The sequence below is a fragment of the Lygodium microphyllum genome, chromosome 17, assembly GCF_053477565.2.
Source record: "Lygodium microphyllum isolate KBCC chromosome 17, Lygodium_microphyllum_v1.1.10, whole genome shotgun sequence".
NCBI classification, from domain to species: Eukaryota; Viridiplantae; Streptophyta; class Polypodiopsida; order Schizaeales; family Lygodiaceae; genus Lygodium; species Lygodium microphyllum.
This window is the reverse complement of record NC_141151.1, coordinates 144952536-144961698: the sequence shown is the minus strand read 5'-3', so window position 1 is coordinate 144961698 and position 9163 is coordinate 144952536.

The window sequence follows — 9163 nt, the reverse complement described above, 5'->3', positions numbered from 1 at the left end:
ACTAACATTAATAACTAACCATTTTTTCTTAATTAAAAGTATTTTATTAACAAATTTTGAGAGTCTTAAATCTGATATTTTTCTCAGATTAACAAGGACCATAGCTACCCTTCACGGAAGTTACAATGTGCATGAGACTTATGAGCCATATTAATCATTACTATTAATATGTATAGTATGTATGGTCCAAAAATATTAGATTTTGGAAAAAACTAGCATATTCTAGATATTTTAGATATTATCCTAAAAATATAGAACTCGATGTTATTTAAAAGAAAAGACAAGTGATTTTTTAGTTAGTTTTGGAGATTTAATAAAAAGAAGAAAATAAAGAAAAGTGATTAGTGAAATCGCACGCGCCACGATCACAGCAGTCTATAGAGTAGTAGATAGCACTTCCAAAAGGGAGAGAAAGAAGGAGTGATCTAAAAGCTTTCTAATCACCCCCCTTTTGGAGCCAATGGAACCATCAGATTTATGAGTTAAGTATTAGATCACTGAGTTTTCCAAGAGTCCCTCCACTAAGAACTCTTATTCTCAGCCTCATCCCCTCTTCTGTAAATCATTATAAATATGAAGCATGGGGGGGTACAAGAGAGCATAAGAAGACCGTGAGAGGTTGCAAGAGAGAGGTAGCGAGAATGATACCCCTCCAAGAGATTATGAGAGAGAGCGAGCGAGAGAGAGAGAGAGAGAGAGAGAGAGAGAGAGAGAGAGAAGAGTTATCCCGAGGCTGCAAGGGGGAAGAGAGTTAGCTCAATTCCATCTATCTCGATCCTCAACTTAGCCATCTTATCTTACACTCTCCCATCTCAAATCTATTCCTCTTTATGAATCTCTTGAGTCTACTTGCGGACGATGGCCTTTAAGCAAAGAATGTCGTGTGCGGATGGCAATCCTACAACCAGCAATGAAGTTTCGGGTGAAGGCACCACTGTGAATCCAACTGTAATTCCAATCGTAAGTAATGTATTTCTAAATGATAGATGCTTGCTTTGATTCTCGCATGAGATGCATTAGACCCATACTATGATGTACGATAATAGGTCATGGGAAGGGATAAATCTCTTCTCACATAGTCGAAAGATGGAGTTTGCAAAATGCATGTATCAAGGGAAGTTCATTGCACTTAGTTGTGTATGGCTTATTCGTTGATAGAGCAATCGGTCAGGGGTTATGGATAGCATAATCATAAAAAGAATGACATTATGAATTATGCATGCAAGTATTAAGAAAATTTTGCATAGAATCTCTCTTTGATCCCAAGGGGGAGAGCGAATATGCGATGGAATTATTACCGCATCTATTCTTGTATTGTTTGGGAAAAATACAATTAGTTTTTTTGGTTGATTGAGAAACACCCTAAATGTTTTTCTTTAAATCAACTGATTATTGCATTTTAATTTGAATAAATATTCAAAGGCTTGTGTTGATGGAAAATGCATGGCAAGAGCCTGTTATGAAAAGTTTCCATAGGAATAAATGAATGTTTTCCTAGAAGATGATATTAGGGTTGATTGCCTTGATTATGCTTGATTCTTAATTGAATTAATTAAGGAAGGATATTTTGATTGGGTGGATCATCTCCAAGATCGCACTGTAAAATTACCCTAAGAGAGCACTGCTCGATTCACAGGCCAAAGATCAAGTGGTGAAACGGCCAACCACAAAAGTTGTGTCTCACTCTTAGGTCGCTCGGGGTCAGTGGAGCTCTCGACACCCCTGCTGAGTCTGGAATGGAGTTTTAGACTTCCATGAGCCCAATGTTCGGGACGTTAGAAGATCCTATGCTAGATAAAGGATTGAAATTATGGTGCCATGTGATTTGGACCGGGTACTTCTATTGGACAGAAGGGATACATAATTCTCTTGTAGGGTAGGAGACAATGATTAACCTGAAGATAAGTTAAGGACTTGTTTGTCAAAAGGACTGCTTGTTTTGTTTTTGTGTCTGTGCTATGAATTACGCGAACGGACCCTGTTCCCTAAAAGCCTTAGTTAATGAAGTTGATTTTAAATGTCGCACATAAATATGGTAGGACCTAATTAGAAAACTAAAGCTATCAAGGGAAGCCTGTGGGCGAAATCCCCAATGGGTTTGTCCTATGGCAGGGTGGTCCCAGAGAGAATTGGGAGGCTTCTCACAAGGATTTATCACCGTTTGACTTTAGGTATTGTTAACTTAGGACTCGATTCATGCCGTTTTAGGGGACCCGAATGGGACTATGTCCTACGGGTAGAGAGTGGCGGCGCATCTCTCTCATTTTTCATTCTCTTTCAACCAAGTGCGGTATGGATCTGCTTCGGATTGGGTATCTTTGCATAAAGTAAGATGTCCAAAATCCAACGCTAGAATACTGTTAGGAGACCTTGGCCCTAAGAACCCTGATTTCAGATCGATCCTAGTGGGTTTGGTTGTGAATGTTCTGTTGCAAGGTGGCAGACTTAGGAAACCCTAGGCGACAAACCCCGCAACATTCCCTGCGATTGTGGGACAGCGATGCTTAGATTTGTTTCTCAATGGACTGCTAAAATTTGCTTGGACAACCGATAGGCGGGCACGTTATAACCATGGCCTTATTTGATCCCATGGCAAGATTGTCATCCCACACATTTTCCCCTTCATAGAGAAGATCATGGAAGAGATGCATTCTTGCCGCACTGCTGGTCACTTGGGAATTTTCAAAGCCCTAACCCAGAATATAAAGGATCTTGCCAAGTTGCAAGACACCTTGGAACGAGTGCTGATACATCGAAAGGAAAGAATAATTCCTTAGCAGTTTGCCAAACAACACGGTCGATTAATGGAAATTTTTGTGCTTACTAGAGATTTTAGAGCACTGTTTGATTTATGAATTACAAATTAAATGAATACCTATACTTCAAGTTGAAGGCTTGAAGGGAGAGGCAGTTTTAGTTACCCTCGACTGCCTGCCTGACCCTAACGAAGGGGGTTGTTGACCGCGCTGGGAACGTGGACTGAACCCGCCACATGAGGTCTCTCCGTTGAGCTCTACTTGGAGCAGCAGAACACTTGGGTGCTAGGGGGGGCTCTGACCGTAAATCCCTCGCCTTTCGGGTCCTGCACAAGAGGCTAACGTGACTCGGGATTGGATCTCAAGGCCCGCATACTAGTTTACGGGCGGAAGCTTGGAATAGTGATCCCTGTGGATTACTGGATAGCCTTCGGGCGGATTATGGACAAGCCTACGGGCAGAAACTCCTTGTATTCCAAAGATAAAAATGATGATATGCTAATAAAGAACTTTTTTGATATTGTTTTTCTATGTCATGTGATAAGATTACGTAAAGGAACCAGTGCTTAACGGATTAATTAAAAAAGCTGATTGTTACATGTCAAATTAATGTGTTAGATAATTACATAACTAAAACAAACTGAGGAAAGTGCGGAGGATGGGCCATGGGTCTGTCCTACGGATGGGTGGTCTCGGTTAGCCGGAAACTTTTCTCAAAATCTTGAGGAACAGCGGAATGATCGTCAAAAGACACGAACAACGAAAACGTGGACCTAGAGTTATGTCTTAACCGATTTACGATGTTTTAGGGGAACAGAATGGGACTATGCCTTATGGCAGAGAGGTTGAGCTTTGCATCCCTCTCATTTCCCATTCTACTTGAACGAAGTGTAGCGTGAATCCACTTCGGACCTGGCGTTTCTGCGTAAAGTAGTTCGCTTGGGTCCGATGCTAGTTGCTGTTAGGTAATGACCAATCAAGAAAGCCCTAATTCTGGTCGATCCTAAGTGGGACGGCCAGGATACTTCTGCTACGTGGTAGACCCGGGAAGACCTAGATCGCAAGTCCCGTAACATTCCATGGGAGTGCCGGGCTGAGCTTTCTAGACATCCTTTCCGATGGACTGCTAAGACGTGTCCTGGATGATACTAGGGGACACGTTACAGTTGGTATCAAAGCCGACCAATCACGGAATTGCTTTTATAAAGTCTCAATAAAATGAAGTAAAGAAATTGTTGTTGTTCAAACATTTCCTTACCTTCAATGCTGTCTTGCAGAGTTACGAAGCGTGGAACAAGTTTTTGGTATTTCGGGTCATGTTTATGACTGCAATGCATTCTCCGCTTTACAGACAAAGAACTGGGATGATGAACATCCTGGAGCAGATTTATAATCCATCACCTTTATACATAGAACGAAGATGGACGGGGTCTTTAAGAATCTACTATATAGCCACCCACCGGTTTGCTTATCTACAGACCAACCTAAAGAGGATCAAGTGGTTGGAAGACTTGAAAGTCGTGAAGGTGTTCGTTTTTGTGGAAGCTCATATAAATTCGACTTTACATATTCAAGGTCGGAGGGTTGAAATGAACTCATATGTATATGAGGAAGTAACCCGTGTAATCCCCGCCGACAGGATTAAAGTGTTGGGCCGCCATGAGAAGTATGGATTCCAATGGAAAGGATATCCTGAACTTCCAATGACTTATCGATTCCTAAAGATCCATCACCCAAAACCCTACTATTACACAGTTCCTGTAGACAAATGCAATACAACGTTGTTCTCCCCAAACTGAATGTAACGATTGGCTTATCATCACATGAAACGTTGTATTCGAAAGGGCTATGCCCATGTAAATACAAATAAAGACTTCTTTTTATCAATATCTGGTTGTGTATAAGAGTTGATAAAAAGTTAAGTAGCTACATTGTTTATGAGATAGCTAAGCTAACGTCGATTCTCGTATAATAACGTTAAGAAAATCTTTATTCAGGCACAACCCCAGGTACAAGTTCCAAACTCACCTCCTACATCAAGTACTGCTGTGATCCAGGAGAAGAAGTTCCTCCTCAAGCAAATTAAGCCACCCGAGTTTTAACGGGAGAGGCATGTTTGTTCAGGCTGATGCTGAAATTTGGATTGAATCCATGGAGGATTACTTCGAAGCAGCCGGTACTGCACCCACCAATCAGGCTATGCTCGCCAAGTTAAAGCTCACCGGCGAAGCCAGACTTTGGTGGAAGCAATGGTGCAGGGATCAAGGGATCGCAGAGGGATCTGTTACCTGGGAGAAGCTGACGAAAGCCGTGCAGGGTAGATACTTACCACCTGCATATCGCACGCAGAAAATGAACGAGTTCTACGAGCTACAACAGCTAGGACTCACTCTTGACGCATACTACTCTAAATTCGTTTCACTTTTAAAGTATGCGCCATAGATGGACATGACACAGCAAGTGTCCAAATTTTGTGCGGGCTTAAATCCACCAGTAAATACCTGTCTCGAATCTATGCGCCCATCAGATCTTCAGGATGCACTCATTCGAGCGGCACCTATAATTCAGGAGGTGCAAGCTAGACCAAGGAGTAACAAAACTTGGTCTTATAATGACCCAAACAAAGGAGCATTCAGACCTCAAATGAAGAGAGTTCAAGGTTATAATCAGGGACAAAGAAAGAAAGCAAGGATAAATAACGTCAACAACTTTGTTCCTACTCAAAGTAATGGCCCAAACCTCCGTTGTTTCCACTGCAACAAACCCGGTCACTTCAAGAGGCAATGTCCCAAGCTCAGCGGAGGACATCGCCAAGCGCCTTTCCAAGGAGCAGGCCGTGGTCAAGGAGCCGCTACCCGAGGAAGAGGAAGAACCGCCTGCATTGCTAATAGGCAAAGATGCGAAGAAGAAGAAGAGGAAGATCCGACCATGGAAGCAGAATTTGAAAGAGCGACAGTCCATGCCGCTTTACACAAGAAAGGGCCGAATATCCAGTTCTCAGTGATTCAGACACCGTCGGACTATCAAGGTAAAGGTTTCAAAACCTTGATTGATTGTGGCAGTACACATTTCTTTATCTCACCAGCATGTGCAAAAAGGTTAGGAATAGCCACAATAGAAGCACCTACCCTGCTTGTGGAATTGGCAAATGGTCGTGAGGTAACTTGTACCAGGCAAACTGCTAAGGTGGAATTACTTCTGGGAGGAAAGAAAACTTCAGTCAAATTCACAGTCATGAATTTAGGAATCCATGAGTGTCTACTCGGGATGGATTGGCTTAAGCCCAACGATGCCCACATTCACTATGGAAAGGGTCAAGTTTCCTTTCAAAACTCTGAAAGGGAATTTGTCACAACTCAAGGTGATGCAGAAGTACCAAGAATCCAATTGGCCAAAATATATCGGATCATAAAAGGAGTCAGAAAAGGATTACCCGTTTACTTGATCAAACTCAACAAGTTAGATCAAAAGCAAGAGTCTCATGAAGGGCCTTCTTGGCTAAAGGAATACGCTGATGTATTCCCTGAAGAATTGACCGAACTTCCGCCTCAAAGAGAAGTAGATCATGAGATTAGGCTAGTACCTGGAGCTGTGCCAATTGTAAAGAGACCTTATAGAATGTCCAAACCAGAAGCAATTGAGTTGAAGGAACAACTCAAGCAATTGTTAGATCAGGGTTACATCCCACCTAGCAATTCACCGTGGGGAGCTCCAGTGCTATTCCAGAAAAAGAAAGATGGGACACTTCGACTATGTATTAATTACCGAGGATTGAGTCAATCAACAGTCAAGAACAAATATCCTATTCCTAGAATAGATGAGCTTCCTGATTGTCTTCAGGGTGCAAAGATCGTTTCCAAGATTGATCTCAGGTCAGGTTACTATCAGATAAGGATCAAGGAAGAAGATATCCCAAAGATGGCATTCAATACAAGATATGGGCACTTTGAGTTCCTGGTTATGTCATTCGGGCTTACGAATGCACCTGCTACCTTCAATAGATTAATGCAGGACATGCTTGTCTTCTTTGATGACACTTTAGTCTATTCTAAACAGGAAGAAGATCATGAACCTCAACTTCGGATTGTCCTTGAGACAATGAGGTCACATAAGCTATATTAAAAAATGAAGAAGTGTGCATTCTTCAAGCGTCAGATTGAATATCTGGAACTCATAGTATCATCAGGAGGAATATCAGTAGACCCAGCCAAGGTCAGAGATGTGCTTGAATGGCCAATACTAGTATCCGTCAAAGAGATACGTAGCTTTCTTGGATTGACAGGATGGTATAGGGTCTTCATCAAAAACTATGCTTTGATTGCACCACCTCTTACAGACTTACTAAAGAAGCAGACTTCCATTACATGGTCAACTTCCGAACAAAATAGCTTCGACAGATTGAAGCAAAGTTTGGTATCAACACCTATTCTAAAACTTCCTGCTGACCTCAATAAGGAGTTCAAGGTAGTAAAACTAATGCTAGCATTCTTGCCTTGGGATGTGTACTTATGCAGGAAGGTCATCCAGTAGCATACTCTTCAAGGAAATTGAAGAGTCATGAAAAGAATTATGCCACGCATGATCTAGAATTACTAGCTATCATCCATGCTCTAAAGCTTTGGAGACACTACCTGTTGGGTAACAAGTTTACTCTAGTAACCGACCATAAGAGCCTCAAATGGATCTTTTCCCAAAACGAGCTCAACATGAGGCAACGTCGGTGGATTGAAGTATTGGAGGAATATGACTTTGAAATCAAGTACCGACCAGGGAAAGAGAATGTAGTTGTCGATGCACTTAGTCGCAAGGCATTCCTAAATTCCCTAATCTTGCAGAATCCATCAATGGCCAGATCTCTGGCTACAAAAGTATCTATGCCAAACAACCCTATACTTGAATTAGCTAGAGAGGAAGCATGCCATGATTTGGCCTACCAAACAATGCTAAAGGAAATATCTACCAAGGATCAGAATCAAAAGTTGCAAGCTAAGTATCAGGAATTTTCCATTGATAAAGGACTTGTCTACTATAGAACCAGGCTATGTATACCAGCAAGCCAGTCACTTAAGCAGAAGATAATGTGGGAAGCTCATGATTCCCCTTTCGTAGGACATCCTGGCTATGCTAAGACTCTTAATACAGTTAGGAAGAGCTACCATTGGGAGAGGCTTAAAGGTGACATTCTCAAATATGTCACTAAGTGTTTGTCTTGCCAACGTATCAAAGCCGAACATGTCATGATGCCAGGGAAACTGCAACCACTTGACATTCTCCAAATGAAATGGGAATTCATCAGTATGGATTTTGTTGTAGGCTTACCCCAAGTCCAAGGAGCATACAATTCCATTATGGTTGTGGTTGAGATGCTTACCAAGGTTGCACATGTGATTCCAGTAAAGACAAACTATAAAGCCTCCGACATTGTAAGATTGTTTATTAAGGAGATATTCAAGCTACATGGGTTACCCAGAAGAATCATTAGTGATCAAGATTCTCTCTTCACATCACACTTCTGGAGAGTTATCTTTGAAGCTATTGGGACTCAACTCTGTTTTAGCACCGCTTACCATCCCCAAACGGATGGCCAAACAGAGCGAGTAAATCAAGTCATCGAGGATATGCTTAGGGAATACTGCTCTCGAGAACCCAAGAAGTGGATTCAATACTTGCCTTTGGTAGAGTTTGCCTACAATGCTTCTTACCAACAAAGCATTCAGATGACCCCTTTCCAAGCATTGTATGGTCATGGTTGTCAAAGTCCTCTAAACTTTTCTGATCCAACCCTAAGGGTTGAAGCGTCAAGACATATGTTGGAAGACATGGATGATCAAATAAAGTCAATAAGACAAGACATACAAGCGGCCAAGGATAGACAAAAGGCATACGCAGATTTGAAGCGTAAAGAAAGAGTCTTCGAAGAAGGAGACATGGTCTTCATTCTCGTATGCCCTAAAAAGAGTTCTCTATCCCTAGGAGATTGCAAGAAGCTAAATCCAAGGTATTGTGGCCCGTACAAAATCCTCAAATGCCTAGGACCCAATGCTTATAGATTGCAACTCCCTGAGAACCTAAAGGTTCACAATGTATTCCATATCAGCCTATTGAAAAAATATGTACCCAACCCTAACCATGTACTTGATGACCAACAAATTGTAATGCCTAGTCAAGGAGTCCTTGAACTAAGGCCGGATAGGATCTTAGGTGTTAGGGAGAGACAGTTAAGATCTAGAACCTTGAGAGAATGCCTCGTCTAGTGGAAATATTATTCCGAAGAGGATGCCACCTGGGTAGATGAAGGCACTCTCAACCATCAATATCCCCAGTTTTATCTCGAGATGAGGACATCTCGATTCTTCTAAGGGGGAGAGAATGTAATATATTAAATATATAAAAGAAAAAAAAATTTA